This window comes from Spea bombifrons, chromosome 8, assembly GCF_027358695.1.
Source record: "Spea bombifrons isolate aSpeBom1 chromosome 8, aSpeBom1.2.pri, whole genome shotgun sequence".
NCBI classification, from domain to species: Eukaryota; Metazoa; Chordata; class Amphibia; order Anura; family Pelobatidae; genus Spea; species Spea bombifrons.
This window is the reverse complement of record NC_071094.1, coordinates 35057367-35081829: the sequence shown is the minus strand read 5'-3', so window position 1 is coordinate 35081829 and position 24463 is coordinate 35057367. Positions and strand designations below refer to the sequence as shown.

Here is a 24463-nt window from a genome sequence, read left to right as displayed (position 1 = left end):
ATTTACTTCTGGGTAAATTCACTAAGGAGGTAGTTTGCAGGAGAGTCGGACATTTCAACTCACTGTCTTCGCTATGTCTCATTAAAGTCGGACGCCAGTGAGCTTTTCCGCAAGATGAGCTGGGGTTACTTTGTAATAATTAGTCTTGGCCGAAGATGACACATTAAAATGAATAACTCCTAATATCCTTGCAGAGAATGTTTTTTGTGCTAGCCCTCCCGTTAAGCACTTTTCCTAGGCTTGGTTTGTATTCATGGAGACCCAGCATTCTACGAGATTAGAGTAAATGACTGCTGATTCATATCCTGTAGTACTCTAAATTGACCATCATTTCATTTTATTGAATAATAAAATATCCAGCTAACATCTTGGATTCCATGGACTGGAAACTGCAGTTGTTTTGCTTTCAATTACATAATAAGACTTAACTGAAATTTGTTGGATCAGTTTAACGGGCATTACGGTAAAGTACCATTGGCCATGATGGTTTAGCAGATGCCAGTGGCGTGAGTTTAGAAAGATTCATGATGTGACACATAGCTATATTTTACCATCGGTATAGTTGGCCTATAGTGAAACATCGTGCAGTACACAAAGATAGCAGATAAGAAGCATTCAGCTCATCAAGTCTTCAAATGTTCTATCTGCTATAGGTCCTTAAACCACATTTGGCCTTTAGTTTGATGCTAATGATGGCCTTATGACCACCTAATGGACGCTTACATTTCCCCACTATAGTAAGCTCTTTTTCTCATGCTGTAGGCAAAAACTGCAAGCTCCAGTCTATTAAATCCATATTATTTGCACTCTTGATCTTAAAGGATACCTGTCATCAACATAACTTTTAGAATGACTAGAGGAGGTGTTAATATAGCCTTTCTAGATTTCAGTGAGGCATTCGACACTGCCCCCCATAGAAAATTGGGTCTTTGGGTGTGGATGTCAAAGTAGTTGAATGGATAAGGCAATGGTTGAGTGACAGGAGGCAGAAGGTTGTAGTTAATGGTGTATATTCAGAGGAAGAACTGGTTTATAGTGGGGTACCTCAAGGACTAAATAAATTAGAAGAATGGTGAAGAAAATGCACTTGGGACATAAAAGTCTCATGGCAGAATATAGCATTGGGGAGCCTGTTCTGTCAGTGACAACGAAAGAGAGGAACTTAGGAGTAAATATTTCTGATGACGTAGAGGTAAGCAGACAATGCAATAATAAGCAGGATGCTGGGCTACACAGGGGGAGGCATTAGTAGCAGGAAGAGGGGAGATCTCTGGAAAGGCCTCACCTAGAATATTGTATGCAGTTCTGAAGTATATTGACACACTGGAGAGAGTTCAGAGGGGGGGCTACAAAAATGGTAAGTGGTTTGAAGAAAGTATCCGGAAAGATTAAGGGATCTTAAAATGTATTCCTTGGAGGAAAGAAGAGAGAGGGAGATGCAATAGAAACATTTACGCACTTAAAAGGATTTACAAAGTACAGGAGGCGAGCTTTTTTGAAAGGAGAAGCAATGTTAGAAGAAGAGGTCATGGTATAAAATTAGAGGGTCAGAGGCTTAGACGTAATGTAAGGGAATTCTACTTTACTGAAGGTATGGTAGACAAATGAAACAGTCTCCAAGCAAGGGTGGCAGAGGATGATACAGTGGGGGGATTTAAACAAGCATGGGATAGATGTAAAGCTATCCACCCTATGGGACCAGATCAGAAACTGATAGGCTAGAGTAGATAGGTCGATAGGTGGAACTTTTCAGAAGTCGAATAGAGTAATGGGTGATTGGATTATTATGCAAATAACGTTACAAGCAGCTAACACGGCTGTTCCTCATACACAGATACATTTGATTTCTGATATGTTAGATATTTAAGTATATCCACAGTCACAACATAAAAAAATGACAGCAAATGATGTGCTTCTGGGAAATTGCATTTTAATGTTTATAAATATGAACATATAGACCTCCTAATAGAATAGAACATTAAGTATTTTACACTGTTGGTTATATTTAGCAACTCAAATCCAACCCAAAATATGAAATAAATGTCAGATTATTCAGATTTGTTTATATAGTGAGAGCTCCACGTTTACCATTTTGCTCCCAAGATTTTCGGCTACAATTAACACAACCACCATGCGTTTTCCACAGTTATGTGACAAACAAACGTTGTTTTCTTCATTCGCTGCTTTGCCTTACAGCAGTCTCCTGTCTATGACGTGCTATGGAAATAAGGAGGATAACCGCAAATGATGTGCCCAGTAACCTGACAAAGAACCTGAAATAAACTGCTCTGTAAAGGTAAGAAGACATATTTGTAAATGTGATCAATAAACATTTCAGTATTAGTTAAATGAATTGATATGTTAAGAAATCTGTCCATGTGTGTAAGAGATACTTTTGGCTTGATGTATTTATTTATCCGACTATCTATGGTGTTCCAACCTGCAGGGGCAGCTCTAGGGTTTTTCTAATACAAGTGATGAAAAGATTAATTTTGTATATACGGAATGTAATACATATGATAAGAAGTGTGTTTTTTTATATGTTAGAGTTACTTATCTCTCATTCTACAACAAAAACACTTTTGTGTACATACATTTCTATACTGTATCTCCACTACAATCTGCTCTATACAGCCACAGAATACGCTTTATTTTGTCTAGAACACTACTCACCCTCCCCCTCCACACACACACACACACACACACACACACACACTAACACTAATGCCTTGGCCTCTTATGAAAGAGCATGTCACCTTAAGAATCATCTTTCTTAGCTTCAAAGCATTTCAGCCATCCTATGTTTCATCTCTTATATGCTGACACAGACCTGCATGCCCATCTCTCTGCTCCTGTAACAGCTACTGCTCCATCCCGTCCAAAGGCTTTCTCCCTCTCTGCATTACATCTCTTCATCACATCTCTTCATCACATCTCTTCATCACATCTCTGCATCACATCTCTTCATCACATCTCTTCATCACATCTCTTCATCACATCTCTTCATCACATCTCTTCATATCTCTGAAATTCCCTACCACCTGACACTTGTCAACCTTCAACTCTACAGGGCAGGTACCTCCAATGTATTTATACCTATTGTACTGCGTTTAAAATGTTTGCAGACTACTTTGTATACTATATGATAATACTTATTCCATCTCCCTTTTATTACAAACTACAAGTAAATATGTTAATTATACATACATACATCCCTTACAAAAAATTACTGCAGTTTTTCTGAAGTAATACTGCAGTTTTTTGGACATGAAAAAACTGCAATACTGCGCTTTTACTGCACATTTACTGCAGTTTTACTGCATTTGTACTTCACTGTACTGCAGTTTTACTGCACATTTACTGCACTTTTTTTTTATATTGCAAACCTACAGTTGTGCTTCAAAGTACTGTAGCTTTATTGCATTTGTACTTCCGTACAAAAATAACTGCAGTACAGTGAAGTACAAATGCAGTAAAAGTGCAGTAAATGTGCAGTAATACTGCAGTAAAAGTGAAGTATTGCAGTTTTTTCATGTCCAAAAAAATTGCAGTATTACTTCAGAAAAACTGCAGTAATTTTTTCGTAAGGGATACACTCCATTCTGTCTCTTTGACTGATGGGGCACCACTGCCAACATGTTCTATTGCCAAAGAGGAACTCTAAGTCTGCTTAGATGCACGGGTAGGGATACATGGCTGTATTGAATACGCAATTAGCCAAGCCATTTATAAAAGTAATAGAGAATAATGCACCTGCTGTTTATACATTTTATTCTGACCGTTAGAGCTATTGAACAATGTGATAAACCCAGCAAATAAGCTTTTAGGAAAGTAGGATATCAAGGGATGAGAAAAAAAGTTTTTCCCCCCGAAAGGGACTGACCCTAAATTAGCAAAACAGCATGGTACTCAATAAAATAAATCCAGTGTTTTCATTCCAATATTTTAGCTTTTTCAATTGTTGCAAGCTATTTCATGCAAAGCACAATTGTTTGACTGCAGACAAAAGACATGTCAAATAGTAATAATAGGTATGCATGCTATAAAAACATTTCCAAAATTTTGAAATGCCTGATTTTTTTCTCCTTTGAACAGATATAATCATAGTTGACATATTTATTATTTGGTATCCAAAGGGAGGAAATGTTTGGAAAGGTATACTCATAGCAATATCCATTAATCTCATACAGATAAAAATCACACCATGTATTTATACAATTTATTGCACACAATTCTGATTGTAGAGTAAGTCCTGGAGAAAAAGCAGATTGCTAGCAGCTGATGATATCTTTAATTGCGTAGACAAAAGTAATTCTTCATTGTTGAAGTATACAAGTTTAGGCTGTCCTCCAGATATATCTGATGCCTGCATTTAACAAAGCCTATACGATTTTAATTTATCACCTGGATATCATTTAATGACTATGTGAGATACCCGTTTAAACTCGGTGAGCAGGAGATTTGCAGATTTTTATGTTTGTAAAAATGCCCTCTGGAAAGCATGGCTCCCCTCACCTCCGTTCCTGTTGCTCTTTATTGGCATTAGCACGTGTTTAATAGGACTCATCGTTCTGACGTTGTGATACTGGCTTAATACTTGAGGCTTGGGGTAGCATGAGAAACACCATTACGTAAGTTATGGTGGGTAAAGGTGACGGAAAACCCTTCCACTTAAAGTTAAGAGGGTAGTAGAAGCATTATTAAACACTCATCTACAGACACCAGACAAGCCAGAAAGTTTGTTTTTCCCTCAGAAACCTCATGGTGCTAACACAACCACAAAGGATTCTGGGTAGGCACATGCAAAAAAGCTCAACACTGCAAGGTAAGTACAAAGGGGGGGTAGGGTAGATAATAGGGAGGGAGGGAGAGGAAAAGGTGGTTATTGTTGAGCTTATTTGCATGTGCCTACCTAGAATCCCTTGTGGTTGTGGCAGCACCATGAGATTTCTGAGGGAAAAACAAACTTTCTGGCTTGTCTGGTGTCTGTAGATGAGTGTTTAATAATGCTTCTACTCCTTAATTTTAAGTGGAAGGGTTTTCTGTCACCTTTACCCACCATAACTTATGTAATGGTATTTCTCGTGCTACCCCAAGCCTCAAGTATTAAGCTAGCATCAAAACCTCATGCTGATGAGTCCTATTAAACACGTGTCCGTTGCTTGTTGGCATTTTGGTCAAGATCAAGTATAATCCCCCTTTGTTGGGTGGCGGGATACATTGATCCTCTGGCCTTAGGGCTGGGAAAGCAGTGGAGTCCGAGGTGCTGATTTGTCCTGGCAGAAATGCTGGAGTCACCATGTGTGGTATTATGTGCCACTGCACACGGTGAGGGCATGATCTCACTGGCGGTCTTCTCTCACTTCCTTTTCCCCTTGTACCATCAGTTCTCGGGGTTAAGATGATTTATTTTTGTACCTGGCCAGGCCAGAAATGGCCTGCCCTTATTTATTTTTATTTAATTTATACATCGCTTTGTTTTATCACGAGTGCCAATTAATTGCCCTGACTTGATTTCACGTTTTTTTTTTTTACCTCACGGCGAGGCCCTTTTCACGATTTGGTCACTACGTTTTTGGACACTGTTTTCTTTTTAGACGCCGTGAAGCCTGGACTTTGCTGGAGGAGGATTGGGAGCCTTCTGGCCTCTTCCTCTCACCTCTTCGGGGTGAGACTCAAGATCCGACCATCCCATGGGGGGAAGGAATTTGTCTGGGTTCCCTGTGTGGGAACTCAGTATCGTATTCTGGCTTCTGCTGCCCACGGCACAGAATGCAGCACCCAGGAGCACACTCCTCTGGCCTTAGGGCCGGGAAAGCATGGAGCCCGAGGTGCTGATTTGCCCCAGTACACATATGCTGGAGTCACCATGTGCAGCTTCCACGCCTCTGCACATGGTAAGCGCACGGTCACACTAGGCGGTTCTCTATGCACGTCCTTTCCCTTGAAAGGGCTTGGGTTTGTGACTCTGTTTTTGAACCCGGTCGGGCCATGAATGGCCGACCCCTATTTATTTTATTTATATAATCACAATGTGTGTCACAAAAGGGGTCTCACCCTTTGGGGTGAGACTCAAAGATCCGGCCCCCCCCATGGGGGGGAATTTGTCTGGGTTCCCCTTGAGGGGACCTAGTATCATATTCTGGGCTTCTGTCGCCTCTTGGGCACAGAACAGCACCCAAGGAGCACGCACCTCGGGCTCAAAAAAAAACAACCTCTAGGACGGGAGGGGGAAACACTGATCCTCTGGCCTTAGGGCCGGGAAAGCATGGAGCCTGAGGTGCTGATTTGCCCTGGCAGAAATGCTAGATTCACCGTGTGCAGTATTGCACGCTGCTGCACACAGTGAGCGCACGATCCCACTGGCGGTCTTCCTTCGCTTTCTTTTCCCTCTATACCATCCAGTCTTGGGGTTAAGATGCATTATTTTTGAACTTGGCCTGCCCCAATTTATTTTTTATGTATACATCATTACGTTTACACGAGTGCCAATTAATTTTCTCTTTTGGATTTTCGTTTTTTTACTTCACGGCGAGGCCACCTTCACGATTTTGGCACATGATTTTGTACTCACGTTTTTTGGACACTGTTTCTTTTTTAGAGGCAGTGAAGCCTAAAAGGGGTCTCACCCTTTGGGGTGAGACTCGAAGATCCGGCTCTCCCATGGGGGGGAAGGAATTTGTCTGGGCTCAGAATCGTATTTGGGCTTCTGCTGCCTATGGCACAGATGCAGCACCAAAGGAACATGCACCTTGGGCTCCAAAAAAAAATGTGTATGCACTAAAAATAACTTATACAAATAGCCATCGCCTGGACCAACTGTATTCCTATACCATATAACATTTTCCACAATCCACGGAACTTAAAATCATAATTATCAATGTTGAAATTAAAAGAGCCTCAGTTAGGTAGTGTTTCTCTAACAGAGGTAGGTTCTTCATCAGCGTTTGACTCCACACCAGGCTGCCGAACCTCCTGTAACTCACAACGCAAGTATATTTGCAGCATGCACTGCCTACAGGCAAATGTGTCTTCCGATCCGCATCTGGGTATATTTTGATTCAGTCTGTCTTTTTAATTTCAGATCAGAGTTTTTTCTGGCATGAAGGACAAAGACTGGAAATGTTTAATTGTATTACAATCACCAAGGGAACAATCATGTTTACAGTTACTTATAGTAAAGACCGAGGTGCTCTTTTTAATATCAAAAGGTCTACAATAACCATTTGTGTTGTTGGAACACTCATCATGACATATAACTCTTCTTTCGACTGTTTATATGCCCAATTTGTGTTTCCAGAAAAACACCATAGTTTGTTCAAATAATGAAAATCTATTTTTAACAGGAGATTTCGAAAGTTATTTTCCAAACTATGGGGGAATTGATTCATCCGAGTCTCTGAACAGTTTGCAAAACACAACATTGAAATAAAAGAAAGTGCACTGCCATGCATGTACAGTTACGCCACAATCAATAAATATTAACGGGAATGAAACTACTGTGCCGTCTATGTACAAAGCTGAACTGTGAAAGATTTAGGATTTATGTGAAAGAAATAGGAACTATAGGGATCTTAAATAAGAATGCATATAGGTTCCCAAATAGAGTTTGTTTAATGGGGAACACGGTTGTAAGTAGCTTATACGAGTTGAATGCCAACAGAAATAGCCCTTGTAAGTCATAGAAATGAATATACAATCATTATATAGCTGTAAATGATGTATAAATGATGTAGTGCAGTAAATGGGGCAGTAAAGTATACGGTAAACTAATGTGCCCTGTCTGACAGAAGACAGATAAGCATTTCAGAACTGTATATTTTTACACAGCATGTGCATAATAACTCTGTATGTTGTTTAAATGCAAGAGAACATGGTATACCGTCACAGTCTGAGGTCAAAAACCACAATATTAGAGTTTGATATGTTGTAAGTCTGGGTCTGGTATGATGTCATTTAAGATAGGTGTAAAATGGAATCTTGACATAAGTGAATCACTAGAAACCAATTTGACATTTTCCATGTAAGTGCTGTTAATGCATTAGATGAATAGTGGAACATTTGGCACTTGAGGATTTCTTTGTATGTTATGGACTTCTTGTTTTTAGAACAGTGGTATGTATTTAACCATATGTGAGTCATTCCTTGAGTAAGTCAGTTGTGTTTAAAACCTTTATCTAAAATGTTGAGGGCAAGATTGTATGTGAAGTGCAATTTGTAGATTTGTTTTCACTTTTATCTACCTTTAAGATGACCAGAACAAAATTTGGCAAAACAAGAATTTCAGCTAAATAGTGCAAACCCCCCCCCCCCAGAATGTTGCAGAATCTCATAATACCTTTTTTATTGGACTAACAGTATTTAAAATAATAGACAAGCTTTCGGGAGCCCCCCCTTTATCAAGTCAAAAGCATTTCTGACCAAGCAAGTGAAAAACACAGTTTAAAACAAACCCTGGCCCATTGAATTACCCAATACGGAGGGCTAGCTCTTTCCTTCTTGCTGGAGAAACGTAGCCCCTTCATAATGAATAGTGAAGTGGGGAGTTGAAACTCCAACTCTCCTGCCAACTCTTCCTTTAGTGGATAAACCTCAGTGCCCTTATCAGAAGGCACTGAATATTTCCATAGCTGTATTAGACATCACTGTAGAGAGAGAGAGAGACATGTATTTAGAGAAAATATAAATGTCTCATACTTTTTACAATAGTAATAAAACTGATAAGTTGGTAAAGATACCCTGAAAGGATACATGTTTATTCAGTAGGTTGTTTATTGGGGTTTTGAATCCCACAATGACACATTTTTTAATGGCAAATCATTTCAGCTTACATGGGAATATGTTTAGTTTACAGAAGGATCTGGCAGAATTTTATAGATGAAAAGGTCATAGCTGTTGTTATTGTTTTCTTCAGATCTGGTCTACTATGAGCTTGGAATGCGAACGGATTTCAGGTATCGTACACAGAGAGTATGTTGACCAATAACAGAATGAAAAGTTCACTATGATGTTGGACCTTTCACATAGAATAACAAAGCATTTAAAATGGAAGTTCTTTTATGCTTGTTTAAAGGTCATCAAGCCAGTAAAAATAAACGGCACAAATTAAGAAATATTTAGAGTAATGGATCTAGAAACCTCAAAGGAGAAAAACATATGAATATAGGTATGTATTCTGAGCTTTCACTGTGTATTGCGTATTTATTGTGGTGCTTTAATTGTCTTCTTTACGTGAACATTGTTTCCTGTTATTTTAGAGCATTCAGGTATTTTTAACTGGTGTATTATTTTATGTGTTAAAAACTTGAGATATCTAGAACAACAAATATCCGGCTACCAAAACTAAAACGCGCTTTTGCTAAGGATGTCTTAAAGATTCCTTCTATTAGGGTTTCTGCTCCATGTCCATTGCATCATAGAAAATGACAGATCTTCAAGTAGAATTATGGTTGTCGTAGAAACCGTAGCTACTCCATAATTTACTTTAGGGGATTCCCACAGCTTTTCTTCTTCATCAAGGGAAACATATTCCTGATTCTCCTTCGAACTGCACGCTTTCTTCATGAATGGAACCCTTCAGCAATTCATGTACTTTTGAATGCCTTCAAACAGCAAATAATTCTCTTGGCCCCAGAAATCGGAAATATATCACTGACCTGAATGTTTAGGCCTAAGTATCAATTGACATGTTCTGAGAAGTATGTGTACCTTCAGAAAATGAATGGTCTTTCATGGACGGATCTTGCATGAAGAGGATTAAAGCACAATAAGCTACTTTATAAACATTTGCAGGACTAAACATACAGTATGTGAGATAATGCTAAACTCTTTTTTAAGAGGCACTTTATGATGAAAGTTCTTGAACTGCCCATTCCTGAGCATTAGTAGCCTGGCAGAAATGTCTCTCAATGTATGGAATGATCTTAAGAAACTTAATCCAAGATTCCAAGGTTGAGAAATAAACCTGTTTAAGGCAGGACAGGGAAAACACCAACCACTGCTTACCAAGGAGGTTCTTTGTTTAGTCCTGAGTCCTCTGCTACCTTCAGAAGAAGTTGACTCTATTTTCTGTATATGCATTCTGAAATAGAAAGGTGGAATACCATAAAAAAAACACACAAAACACACATCCACAAAAAATATAAAATGAACAATTAAAATGTTCTCTGAGCTTCTGCTTTAGGTTTGAAATGATTTTTAATCTGAACACTTTATGAAACTAAGTAATGTGACAAAAGCCTCTGTTACAATTTAATTATATGGAGCTATTAAGCAAATCAGTGAATGGAATCAATGTAACTGTTGGAAACAATAACCATAATGTGAAACAAAATATCAGATATGAGTGATCAAACAGTCAAGATTAATGAAGAACATTTCTTAAAGAAACATGGTGTACATATAACCTCATTTTATTATATAAAACAAGAAATGACCTGATCCTGTACTAGATTAACTGGCCTCAGTGCGATACAGGTATTATGCCAATATTTTCATATTTTTATTTTAATTCAGTCATTTTATATATATATATATATATATATATAATAAAAACGATATATATGTATTTGTGAGTCCTCTTATCTATTTGAATGGTTCTTTCTATTCTGCACATATTAACATATACAGTATGAACCAATGGTTTGCATGGACGTGGTGGATCCTGAAAGTGACTCTACATTGTCCTCATTGTACATGCTGTGTGTATTTGTCTCATTTACACAGCGCATGCAATGTGGACATATTAGATGTCAAAAGCAACTGGGAATGTCAAGACTTTGTTTCAACATATTTGTGCTTTTAGTGACTTACTATGTATTGAACATGCCAATACATAAGCATTCTCTATGTTAATTTATTTTTAGTAAGGTTAACCCTGTGCTGCTTTACCCAGTGAATATATGTCCTCCAGAGCAAGATATTGATCAGATGATGCTGGCTCTGCCACAGGCTGCCACTGATGGGGTTAACTTTAAAACTGAATATCTCCAAAACGATTACTTTTATAGAGAAACAAGGAGTATGAGCTAGAAATAGTTTCAATAATTGAATTTAATCATCCTTGAAGCTGGTACAGGTGACATTTTGCCTAAAGTCTTACTTAATGTGTACCTATACCATTCCCTTCTAAATCAACCATTTTAAGACAAACTGATTACAACTCATCATAACATGCTTCACTTCAATAGTTTGGCGTCTATCTCGACTTACAATAATTTATGTTTATATTACATGGTTAGAATGGTTGAGAAAAAGAAATCAGTCCATCAAGGTCAACCTTTCCAAGGAATCCCCATTTGCATTGATCCATATTAAGGTAAAAACCAATTTATGCAAATGTTAAATGTACTCAGATGGAAGGAAAATGTCCTGTAGCCAGCATGAACAATCAAATGAATAAAACAGATGTTTCTTGGTTTTATCCAAGTTGACATAAAACATACACAGCATATTTAAAGTTACTTAGTATCTTATACCATTGCATTAGTTATGGTGGGTAAAGGTGATGGAAAAACCTTCCACTTAACTTTAAGGGGTAGTAGAAGCATTATTAAACACTCATCTACAGACACCAGACAAGCCAGAAGGCTTCATGGTGCTGCCACAACCACAAGGGATTCTGGGTAGGCACATGCAGATAAGATTAACAATTTATTTGTAGCCAAGATTTTATAGAAGGGTTAAAGTATCATTTTTCCCGCCCCATCCAGTTATTGCTTTTATCTTGAAAAATACTATAAAACAGACTTAGTTTTTAGAAGAAATCTAAACAGCCTTCCTAGATATCAGAAGGAAAAAAGATACAATAAAAAAATGTGTCTATGGGAGAATGAAATGTGTTTAAAAATATGCAAAAGAATAGTTTTTCCACACCATTTCTCATTTTCAGCATTGTGAAAGCATACAAAATGTTGCATATATTTGTGACTTTCCAAATTTGCAAATTTGACATGGAAGACAGCATATATTACCATGTAAAGAATACAACTTCCTTATTTATAAAACAGCAGAGAACATTCGGGCTGAATAAAATACATATTGTGCATGCCAGCTCCGTAATGGGAAACTGTGCTTTCAACTAAGATTTCCAAATAAAAATAAATTCAAAGGTTACAACTCATTGGAAATAGGAATTTACTAAAAATGTAATGTATTTGTAATGATATAAACTTTATTTATATTATATTTATATAATAACCACAGAAATGTGCTGTGGCCTAGCTCAAAGCGCATCTTGCCAAAAGAGGTTTTCACTCTTGATAAACTACAGCTCTGAGTGAAAATGGGAGTTATTGTACAGTGGCAGCACAATAATCATATCATAGATAAAACAACATATGAGCAAAATAAATGATAATGTGGTGCTAGAAAAAAACATTATAAACTCGTTTTGTTTTGTGAATTATTCATTGTCAAGTGTGGTCTGGTAATAACGTGGCAGTTTGTTATAGTATTGTTTGGTTGCTATTACTCATTTTAATTTATTAGATGTTTTGTTATTGTCACATTGTGTTCTACAGATTGCTGAGTTTACAATTTAAAAGTTATCTGATCACCTTAAGATAGGGTGTTACTTTACATGCTCAAAATCATCTACTTGTTGTGTACTCTGACATTCTGAGATAGGGGACATAGTGCTCCTATGTTTAACTCCTACACTGATACTTTTTGTTTTACTAAAGATTCATCAAGATGAGGGGACCTTGCTGAAGAACAGGATTAGTCCTAGAGAAATGGACCCCTAGGTAACAGATAGCTAGACTGTCGGGAAAATTAATGCACGCCTTGAGCCCATAATGGAGTACTTTGCTATGGTCCAGAGAGAGTAGAGCCAAATAGTCAGGTGTAGGAACAGAGGGAAGCAGATATTCAGGAATCCAGTGTATTCAGCAGACATGATAAATGGAATATGGGCAGGAGACAGACTTAACCAAGACAAGAACCAAAGGAGTTGGGAATGTAGTAAAGCAGACTGTGTCACAACCAGAGAGAAAAAAGTTATTACTTTGAGCAGAAGAAGAGGCTTTGTAGGCTTAGAAATGAAAATCAAATACAGGGTTAGCAATAGTTGTACTATTCTTGTAGTTTGGGTCCAGTAAAAGGCATTCATACATGAACATGATCGAACCGAAAGCCGCCCATAGCCTGTAAATTGTAGGGCATGTGAGCCAAGGGCAGTGAGCGGAAATAGTGGCAGATCTTATCCAAGGATTTTGCCTGAGGGAAAAATAGCATGGCCTGGAACAAGGTCTTTACGATGCCTGGACCGGTATTCGGTTGTCTTTTATTGGAGTGTGTTTTTTTAAAGTCGATGACGGTCCCTCTAATTCAAATTAGTTACGACTTAAGTTGGTTTACTAGCTAGATAACATTGCTGTTCATATTTAATTCTCTTTTCAATATTTGTCAAATCTATTCCTGTAGATTAACTATTTTAGAACGTTGAACAATATATCTACTGTATATTGTGCATATTAATATAATACCACATGCTGCTTTATTTCCCATACTTTAACATTGACAGATTATTATTAGCATCATTTTCTTTTTATTATACAGATTGAGATGACATCTGTTCTTATTTAAAAGACTGAAAATATTGCCCCCTACAAGTAATATTCATCTGTGTCAGTATTTGTTAAAACACATGGATTCCTTGTTCATATGATGTAATAACTAAGTAATTAACATTAAAACTGCCCATTTCATTTGACCTACAGAAGAGAAAGAAGTTGGTTCGAAACACTTTCTATAAACCTCATATATACATATATATATATGTGTGTGTGTGTATGTATATATGTATATATGTATATATATATATATATATATATATATATAATTTTCATTTTTTTCTCTCTCTAAATATTTTAAGACACTGTAATGCAGGTAGATGTTAGCTTGAGATCTTAATTAGGATATGCAAATCTGAATTGATAGCACCTTTTGGAGAATCCAAATACAGACATCTTGTTTGCATATCCACACATAGAATACTAAGTAATTTTGCACAGAAACCACTTCAAGTTCAGAATTTGTTCTGAAAAATATATTCTTTAAAGCTAACGCATTTTACATGAATAATAAACAAATGGAAATTTCCATAGAGACAATCCATACCATTGTTACTATCTCACACCTATGCTAAAAAGGAAACAATTTTAGTTTATACAAATTCCCATGCACCGTAGTATTCTGTGAAAGTCACAATAGTTACTCATGAATCGTTTTATAACTAATATCCACATTTTGTCTTGTACATAAGGATTCCATCACTTGAGTGTTGATGGCTTTCACGTTATCACAGGGGCACCTATTAAAAGCCTTTGAAATAAACTGATCTAAAAACCTACACTCCAGTCCTCATAATTGCATGCAATTATACACAATTAGCGAATAGTACTAAAGTGCATATTACATTTGATAAAGAGAAGCATTAATAGTAGAAAGAGGGAGGCAATCATCCCACATTAAAAATCTCTTGCCGGACCTTTATCTAGATTATTTTGTGCCGTGCTGGAGTGTGTATGTCCAGAACGATACAAATATATCGAACGAGTCAAAATAAGGGCTAGTAAAATGATGCAGGGTAAAAAATCATCATGCAATACAAAATTAACTCAACATACCATTACAGGATATCACGAAGGAGAAGATATTTTAGGACAAGAAGCCATAGTCTAAAATGAGTGGGTCTGAGTTGTTATGTGACAAAGTGTTGAAGGTGGCGGACAAGTGCAAGAGCCTTCCAGCCAAAATGAGGGACATTTAAGCATGCATAGGATAAGCATTCAGCAATCTATAAGGTTTTACAGCCGGTAGCATAAAAACAGACACATGACATTACCAAATGGCTCTTATTTGCCATCTAATTCTATGTTTCTATGAATGATGCATGTTTTATTTGTTGACACGTTGTACTATTTTCAGGTGAAAACGTCTTTGTGAGGCATGTGAAGAGTGCGCAATAAAAGATTGGAATCATAGAGCATAACCTGTCACTTATAATAACTACAGGCATTTGAAAAGAGCATCGACTAAATATGCTGGAGAGACACATCCTGTATGGTTTTCTGCACCTAAGCGTTTTCTGTTGCCCGAGGCTTCGGTTTGTCATTGTCCTTCTTTAGTTAGAAGCCAAAGGTTGAATTTATATTAAAAGTACATTTTAAGGGACAACACAAACCTTTAAAATGAACTCAAGAAAGTGCAGTTATCTCCAAATACTGTAATATGACGTAACATAAACATATACATATATGTTCACCAGCAAAGCTGTCAGATCCCAGGACAATATAAGTATAATGTCCGTAAGCATTAAAAATACAAAACACATTGAATGAGATACATATTTGTTTTACTTTGAGTGGAAATCTAATCCCACTCTGTATCACTTCTCCTTCGCAAAGGGTGGCGGCTATTGATGTTGACTGCATGGATATGTTGTCATAAACTGGCGCTCAGTGAGAAAAAATAAAGATACCAAAATAAAGAGATTAAGAGAATTATATAGAGGAGAGATAATGGGGAGTGATAGGAAGGTGGAGATGCTGTAACTGCTTCCACTCTTCTGGGAAGCCTTTCCACACAATGTTGGAGTGAAATTCCCTCAAAAATACTCGACAATCTTTTGGAAAGCCTTCCCAGAAGAGTTATAGATGCAAAGGGGGGCAGACTTAGTGTCTATGTATTTAGAATGCAATGTTGTCAAAGAGCGAGTTTGTGAAATGGTCAGGTGTCCCAATACATTTGTCCATATAGTGTATACCAAAAAAAGGTATATACATAGTGCAGATTATTCTTATAATTGCTACATTTACCCACAAACAGAATTATATATATAAATATATATATATATTTATATATATGTTTTTTTTCTGGAAGGGAAAAATGACAAACGACACCGCACCACTTCAGGGGTAGGCACCAACATGCAGTGTTGTACTTTGAGATTTACAAGTCGGGTTCATGCAGAAAGCTGGGCACTCAGGCCCAAAAACGTTCCCCATCACTGCCCTATGGGATACAAGGTTAACGCTCATAATCCTCAACCAACACGTGGAAATAAAATATGTGAGCAGCTGGCATCCCCGTGTAGGTTAATTAAAAGATATCTATATATTCTGGTTAGCAAGATTTTAAGCAGTTAAATCTTGATCACTTGTCCAACATATGTTCTATGTATTACTACGTTCTTGGTTAGACATGTGGACTAGCATACATTATGAGAACTCATTCTCCCAGAGAGCATGGACAATATTTATCATTATTGACAGCTGTCTTGGGACCGTTAACAGAATAGTAAACAATACGTCAGGATTTATTATATCAACATAAATTAATATTTCTTAATTAAGAAAAATATAAAAAATACATTTGATAAACCAAATTCAAATATAAGATTCTACAAAACAAAAACATATTTTATTTGTGCCATCTTTGCCTTTGATTTATTTGTCGATTATTTTAAATATGATTTCATATATTAAAATGGTTCTTTCAAAGCCTTTCTAATTTGTCTTCTCTAAACTTTAGGTCTCTTTAAATTTGTCAGATATTACCATGGATATTGCTATTGTAGAGCACTCAGCATTTTTTTTTTACTTGGTATAATAAAATCTGATTTCTCAGCAAATCAAATGAGAAAACTATATATCTACTCTAATGATAGGTTCTTAAAAACCTTTTAGAGCACATTGAACCTTGCATTTAGATTTTTTATGTATTACTGTCAGGTTTTTACTTTGAAGGTGCTTTTCACTGTTGCATTCCTTGACAGCTGAAGGTTCTGACTACCAGATTTATGTTACTGGTAATTATACTGTCTTTTTCAAAAACAGGAATGGAGGAAACGCTGTTATTGCAGATGTCTTTCATGTTGATCACTAGGTGAACTTGTAGTGTTTGGTGAACAGACCGTTCATGTTATTTGTTTTTGTAATGAAAACTTTTGCATTATTGCTTACTTTTTGCAACGGCTCTATCACTGTCCTGTCACTTTCCCCTCAACCCTGCTTTGCGACTGCTTAGGCCAAAAGGCTTCTGATAACTCCACATCCAGGTAAAACATTAATCGAAGAACTTTGGTAATGGCGTTGGCCTCCACTTTTTAACTTAATGCCATTTTCTTTTTAAAGTCATTTTATAAAATTTTACAACAAACAAAGACAACGAAAAATGAACAGTATGACCTCATACATACATCCACTTGTGAGTGCCAGAGGACATCACTGATGATCGAGGGGTCAACTTTACATTAATTAAAGATCAATTAAGACAATGTGTAGGAACCCATAATTCTTGATGTAAATTTTAACTGCATATTAGGAAATTGACAGGAGGTGCACACAGATGACCAGACATTGATGTATCAGGCGATGCTGCCTCCACAAGTGAAATTTGAAATATCTTATCCTTGAAATCATGGCATGTGACAGAAGGTCATTATCCAACTCTTCAACTTTCCACTACAGCTATTTAAGCAATAAATACAGATTACAATTTTGTTCTTTTCATTTAAAGAATATTGTTTTCTATTTTGCACCTTCTTTTTAAGTTAACATGACTTCCCTTTACGTAGTTCCAACGTGTAAACGTTTCCCTTTGTTTCTGTAAGATACTAGTAATGTAAGGTACTTTTTAGAAATTGGTTTTTTTTAAAAAGCATATTTTTCTGAAATACAAAATACTTTCAAACTACATATTTACTTGCAGCACCTATGTCCCGGCAGTGAACTGCTGTAACCAGCGACCTATTTGGTTACATTCTATTTAAACAGTGGTCCAGGTCAGAGACAGCTGCTTACCAGCAGTCAGACAGGTGTATTCACTATACAAAAAATCCACATCTATTCAATAGCAGTTGACCAAGCCAACGCAAACATCAACCTATTACAGTTCATGAAAAGTGGAATTGCAGCTAATGCTCAGTTGGCCACAGTTTTACTCAAGATCAACTTCAAGTTGAGCTACTAGTTGAGTTTGTCAAGTGAGTTGTTTATGTGAATCAGAAGTAGAGTCTGTCAAGTTAAGTTGAGTCCACTGTTAACTTTGTCGACTCTCGTATTTCAGTCCTGTCAAGCTTGATGAGTCTAGGGAGTTGACTTGATTTTATTGAGTTGGAGAACTTTTTCAGCTAAAATACCAACTCAACCTAACCTTCAGTATACAGAGGATCTGCTATGCTTTTGGTAGCAACTTGCAGTGAGATGACACACTGGTCAACATGATCGGCAATTGAGTTCTAATCAGAAAATTCACCAAATTTATTTTTTCAGACAAGTTGGAAAAGAGTACATTTGCTGTACAGTTGTGGATGAAATTATACACCTAGGGTTACATTTTTGTTAAAATAGTCAAAAACCCCTGTGCCGATCTGATTCCTACGTAGAGCGACCTTTGTGGAACACATACAACCAGATGATCAAGTTACACGTACCATACAGAAACCGTTTAAAGACCTCAATGCTTAGCATCTATGTCAGACGTTAATAAAGATGACCAAGCAGCTCTGTTGAATAAACTATGGAATGATATTGGATTTACAAAGTGTATTTGTCATTTTAAGTGGCGGCTGACTAAGGTCGTATAGATTATGCCTCTGAGTATAATATTTAGAAATACTGAAAGCAATAAAATCATTATATAAAAGTGAGAATAATGTATCTACTTTTATGGGATTAAAATAGGACTAAAAGTTTTTTTGTACTCTGCATGTACCTAGTTTGAACAATCAATCTTTATTTGATTTTCACTGGTGGACATTGCTCATTTCCAATAGTTTACCAGCTTATTGTATCATGCTACTTAGTATTGTCAGTGACATTCCATTCAAAGTCACGCAGGGGAAATAGAAGTGAGCTATGTTCCCTGTATAATTCTGTTAGTGCGCAATCAATGATCTAATTAGAAATTAACATTTTATTTAGAGATCACTAATTGCTATGTTAGACTGAAAGAGCACGGAAAACAATTTCATTCTGAACATAAAACATCAGCTGAACCTTCCTTAAATTATATTATTGGTATAACGGTTAATATCAGCAAAGCTTGCGGAATATGTTGAGTGGTTGGAAAATGCGCAGAATATTTGAATGGACAAAGCATTATAAACTTTAACTGACAATGGTGATTTTTTTCAATATAAATATGTTTTTTTAGAAAGATTATACCAATCCGGGCTTTTATTAATCATTTTAATTTATTATTATTTTAATTGCTTGCTTTCTTCTACAACAAGATATTTCTAAATACTGAGTTCATAGATTGATAAATCAAATTGGTGCTCATACTTAGCGCACATGGGGCCTTTAGATGGAATCATCTTTGTTTCTATCCTGTTTACCGGACTGCATAACTTTTAGACAGAGCTGGATCTAAAGTGAAGTTGACCAGCAAATTAAGTTTCCTAGAAATGGTAGGGAATGTGTATACATGGGCAAGTAAATTAATAACTAGCATTTCTCTCTCCATCAAAGTTCTCTTTTTCATCAAAGTTCTGAGGAGTTTCACTTTTAATGTTTTTTTTGTTGTTTTATGGATTATAATGCTTTTATTACACACTTCCATGATAATCATATACCCTGTTGTTTATTATGAATTGTATGCATGAAGCATAAAGCCCCAGAAAAAGGAGGTAATAAAATAATCAAACTTGAGATTAAAATGATTTCCTGAGAAAACAGCTAAATAAGTTGCTGTGACATAGAGACGCAGTCTCATACATACTATCATTTGGTTTCTCATTTTAACCTTAACAAAATGTTTTCCCATGAAAAAGAAGTCATGCATATTCCATGCAATGATACATGTGTAACATTGATTATCCTATTCTTCTTTAAATACATAGTTATTAGACTTGTGCATTCGTCTTCGGGCGAACAGGAAAACGAACACGAAGAGTGTGTTTTCGTGTTCGTTCCGAAGATACGAAGAAGAGAAGAGAGCGGCGGTAAAACGAAGACACACACCACGCAGATCTTGGTGATCGTCTTTGTCTTCGTCTACTAATCTCCCCGGTCTCTTCCCCATCTAGCCTACCTTATCTCCGTGGCATCGCAGGATTTGACGGAAGCGGAAGCCGTCAGGGGTTACAGGGCAGTGCGAGTGAGCCTATTGGTCGCCTGTAGGAACATGTGAATGGCTATTACTATTTCCTTTGCTTTTAAAGAAAGCTCAGTTCCTGTTGACCATAACGGTAGTTCTCTTGACTGCATATTCTTTCAATAGAGGGAACTTGTTAGGAGCTCAGCACATCTGGTTTTTCATCTCCTGTGCCTACATCTACTTGCATATAATGAATCCTTTTGGAGTTCATATAAAAATCTAATATGCATGCCTGGGAACCTTCTGGGTTTAACCCGGAGTCTCAGAGTGAAGCCTGATTCCATGGATCACTTACCTCTTCTCCAGGAAGGGGGACAATGCTTGGCTATGCCCACTCCCCACCCACTCCCCTTCCTACTACCAGCCCACTTAGGGCTGTTTGCATGAAACGTTCTGTCCCCACATGTGGCTAAGCCTGCCCCTCACAAAGCCACTTCCCCAGAAAAAGGAGCCTTCCGAGTAGCCTACTCAAGTATCCCAAAATACCTTTAACATAAAAATAGGACTCAGTTAAAGAAATGGGTTTTCAGGGAATGAGAGAAGTTTACCGGACACAGTTGTCCTTTTATGCAGATTATGTATTTACGTTTTAGCTTTATTGACCAACATTAGTTAAAAACTCCAATGGAGTAAAATAATCCTATGTTGGCAATTGCACCTATTTCAAAGAGTTGTGAATAATATAATAATACGATATTGCCATTCTTAAGTCATGAAAATTTATGTAGTAGAACTTCCAGTACAACGTGTACGTTACCTTTGAGCATTTCCAGCAAGTGCAATGATTATTCATATCTTATAAAATATGACAAAATATCTTCAGAGTGATAAATTGTCCAGAATTTGAAATCATTAACATTATTAACATAATTTCTGTTCATAAGAGATGTTTTACAAGTGCTGTACATGTATTAATAACAAAAAATAACGCACGTTTATATGGTACTCGTAAAAGCGTTATAGAGTTTCTAAGTTATATTCTTGTACAAGTAAAACAATGTGTTATTCTGAAATATTATTTCAAAAACAACTCTAGCATGGATATCATTTGAAATTCATTAGTGTAATGAATGGATATTTTTAATGCATGGGATTTATGTGCTAATAGTAAAGATAAGAGCGAACATATAAAACACGGAAGTGACTTTCTCTCCTCACTACTTTTTTGTAGAGTATATTAATTTTTGCTATATATAAGACTAAAATGTACTAAAGCAGAATAACTGTTTTGTAGCTGGAATACATCTTATCGAGCATACCTTCAATTGAAAAGAAATATGCTCTAGTTGTCTGGGTTTGACTGTTCTGCATGAAATTAATTATTTTCAAATCACCAAATATTCCACACGTTGTGCCAATAGTCTGTAATTGAAATGAAAATTGGAAGGTAATAACGATTTGATCCATTATTTGTTCAGCTGTCACAAAAATAAATAAATAAATAAATACTTTATTCTAAGCTGGAAATAAAAACAAAAAGCAACAATTTTTTCTAACATTCTCATAATTAAAAATATATATAATTAAAAATAATAATAATAATAATAAAAATATATATATATATATATATATATATATATATACACCATATATATATATATATTATTTACATTTTGTTATAAGTTGCCAATTCATATTTGAACACCTTGTGAATATAAATATCATTTTACAACTTTTTAAAAAAATGCCAGATTAAATAGTAAAGGTCTGTTTTTCCAAATAATTTTTTAAAAAGACGCATATATTCATAAACCTGTGTAATAATAGTTAATAGAATTGTGGGGCGGTCACAGATCTCAGCTTTCATGATTTGAACTGAGAAAATAATGACCTCCGAACCAGTAAGGTTGACTGAAATATGTTTTAAATAATTTTGATACATGAATTTAATTATGGTAAAAGTGGCGGAGGATACATTTCCTCTTTTGAAGTATATTCTAATTGTCTTGAGGTGGAACATTTGCAGATAGAAACCCTTTCATTAGAGGACCACCAAATAGCAAAATGCTATGCTATTTCTTTAAAGGGATAAGCTTATTTAAGACGCATTTCACATTAGGAATTCCATATACATAATAATATAAAAATATAGCAATGTTGGGCAAAAAATGTGGAACTGCACCTTTATTAAGGTTTTTATTGAACAATTTCCACTTGCATAACTCCATCTCAAATAATCTTTTTTTTTTCCATTTGTTCTAGACCAGTAAACTCTCAACATGTGAGAAGTGAGCCGAGAGAGCACAATAATTCTCTTTTTTTGAGTGACATTCCTTTTTCTTTATGCAGTTGCAAATGTATACATTTTATTGAGGCACCATAATTATAATGCTAGACATACTTAGTAATAAGTGAACGGCAAATCATCACATAATTGCTCAAAGCTGCTTAGCATGGCACTTTTAGCTATGTCTAGTACTGCAGTGATAGAAAATGGATGTTCATAGAAATGGTGCCAGTCATTCTTTAGCTTTGTAAAGAAAAGAAATAAAAAGAAAAAGTGCATTGTATTGCACCTTTAAATTAATCTCCTTTCACTGGAATATTTCCAAAGTTTTAAGAGTACACTAGTGCCTTTTGGGCAGGTTTGTGCCACAGTGGGCATTGGTAAAGGGATTCTCCAGCCATCATATGTACTTTAATACAAAAGATAGCTAAGAGGTCCCTTTAAATTAACATTTTTTTAATTATTTTGCAGAATCCACCTTATGCAGTTGCAACTCCTCTTCCGGTTGTTGCATTGCAGGACATGTGTTCAAAAAATATCTCACTTGATTCACTTCTCTCGAGCTTTAGTTCTGGGGACCCTGAAGATGGTGGTCTGTTTAGACCGCTATTTTCCTGCCACAGATTGGCTGCTTCAAGCAGCCAATAAATGGCCAGAATTGTCAGACGACTGAGAAGAAGGTCTACTCTGCTGCTTCTACTTCATATAAAGTGGGTTTTTGTTTTGAAGAACTCCGATTATTGTTTATTATAAATGATTTATTATTAAAAAAAGCAATTCTGGTGTAAAGTGTGGAACGTGCAGTAATTCCATGTGTTGCTACAGACACTGCACCACCACATTGTGGTGCAAAATTAAAGCAAGAACAAAATGGCAGGCACCAGCGAGATCCCATGATGTTTCAGTAGCATCCCACTGTGATCCATCCCTTGGAAAGTGGTGCCATTTTGTTCTTGCTTTCATTTACATTGACTATGGTAAATAGAAAATAGCATATCTGAATGAAAAAAATGCATGTTACTGAAATCTGTCATCTTAAATATAAGAGTTTAGGGATTTTTCTACAAACACAAAAACTGATGAGTTTTATTACTTGCCCCTTTGATTTTTTTATCCATACTACATTGCAAATGATTTACAAACCTGATAAAATGGTGAAACCATTAAATTAAAAAAAAGTCATTATAAAACGTTCCTTCTGATTGGACTATTCCATTGGTTCCTATGGTGATAACAACTTGGCGCTAGAGCTCCTCTTTAAAAAAAAATACGGTGGTGGTGGATATTGAAGTTAAAGTATTTACATTTGAGTTTAAATATGTTTCATTTTTCATAATATTAAACCTAGAACCACAGCTTAGATATTCATATTGTTACTATGAAGGTTTTTTTTTGACCATTTGACCGTTTCTGCAGATTGGACTAGCTGAAAAGGTTCTTACGCCGGCAGTGTAATCAGCTCTCAAGGGAGTCACTTCTCCCTCTGAAAAACCTCTCAAGCAAATCCTTAGGGCTTTATCGTGCGGCACAACATCGGGCCTAGAACGTGTGAATTTAAATACTGAGCTAATCAACCACGGTCCTGAACTTCTCTGCGAATGGTCAGGGATCTTATGAATCTAAGGAGAAAAATGCAGATTGGGGTTTTTAAAAAAAAAACAAAATTGAAAAATAATGAATGTTATCAAATTGTATTTTACAATGACATTGGATATCATTGGATATTGGATACCAATTTAAACACTTGCATTTAAGCGGTGGCATCTTTATATCCTGTTAACTTTAAATTTAAAAAAACACTAATATTTATTAAAAATAACATAGTATTTGCCTACGTATTTATTTGAAATATACAATGAAACAACATATAGCAACTCACAGTCTATTATATGGTATTTTAGGTTTCGAAATAGACCCAACTTTATCAAGCTCAACCCGGCTGTTGATCTCTAAGAATGCAGATAGCTCACATTTAAGCAATTCCCACAAATTCTTTAAAAAGGGATCAACAAACTATAACTAATCATGTTCTTAAAGCCAGTTATATCCCCGTATATGCTTCTTCACTAAAAATTCCTAAAGCATACAGCTCCTAGAAATACTAATGTTAATTATGCATAATAATAATAA

General features: G+C 36.1%; 1 protein-coding gene across 2 annotated transcripts in view; it reads left to right on the top strand.

The window, feature by feature from the left end:
- HTR2C (5-hydroxytryptamine receptor 2C) overlaps positions 1-24463 on the top strand; it is a 152161-nt gene that overhangs the window by 40812 nt on the left and 86886 nt on the right. For both annotated transcript variants that reach the window (XM_053472679.1, XM_053472678.1), the window contains exon 2: positions 2197-2296. The gene's annotated coding sequence lies outside the window, so the exon portion shown is untranslated. The remainder of the gene's footprint in view (positions 1-2196; positions 2297-24463) is intronic.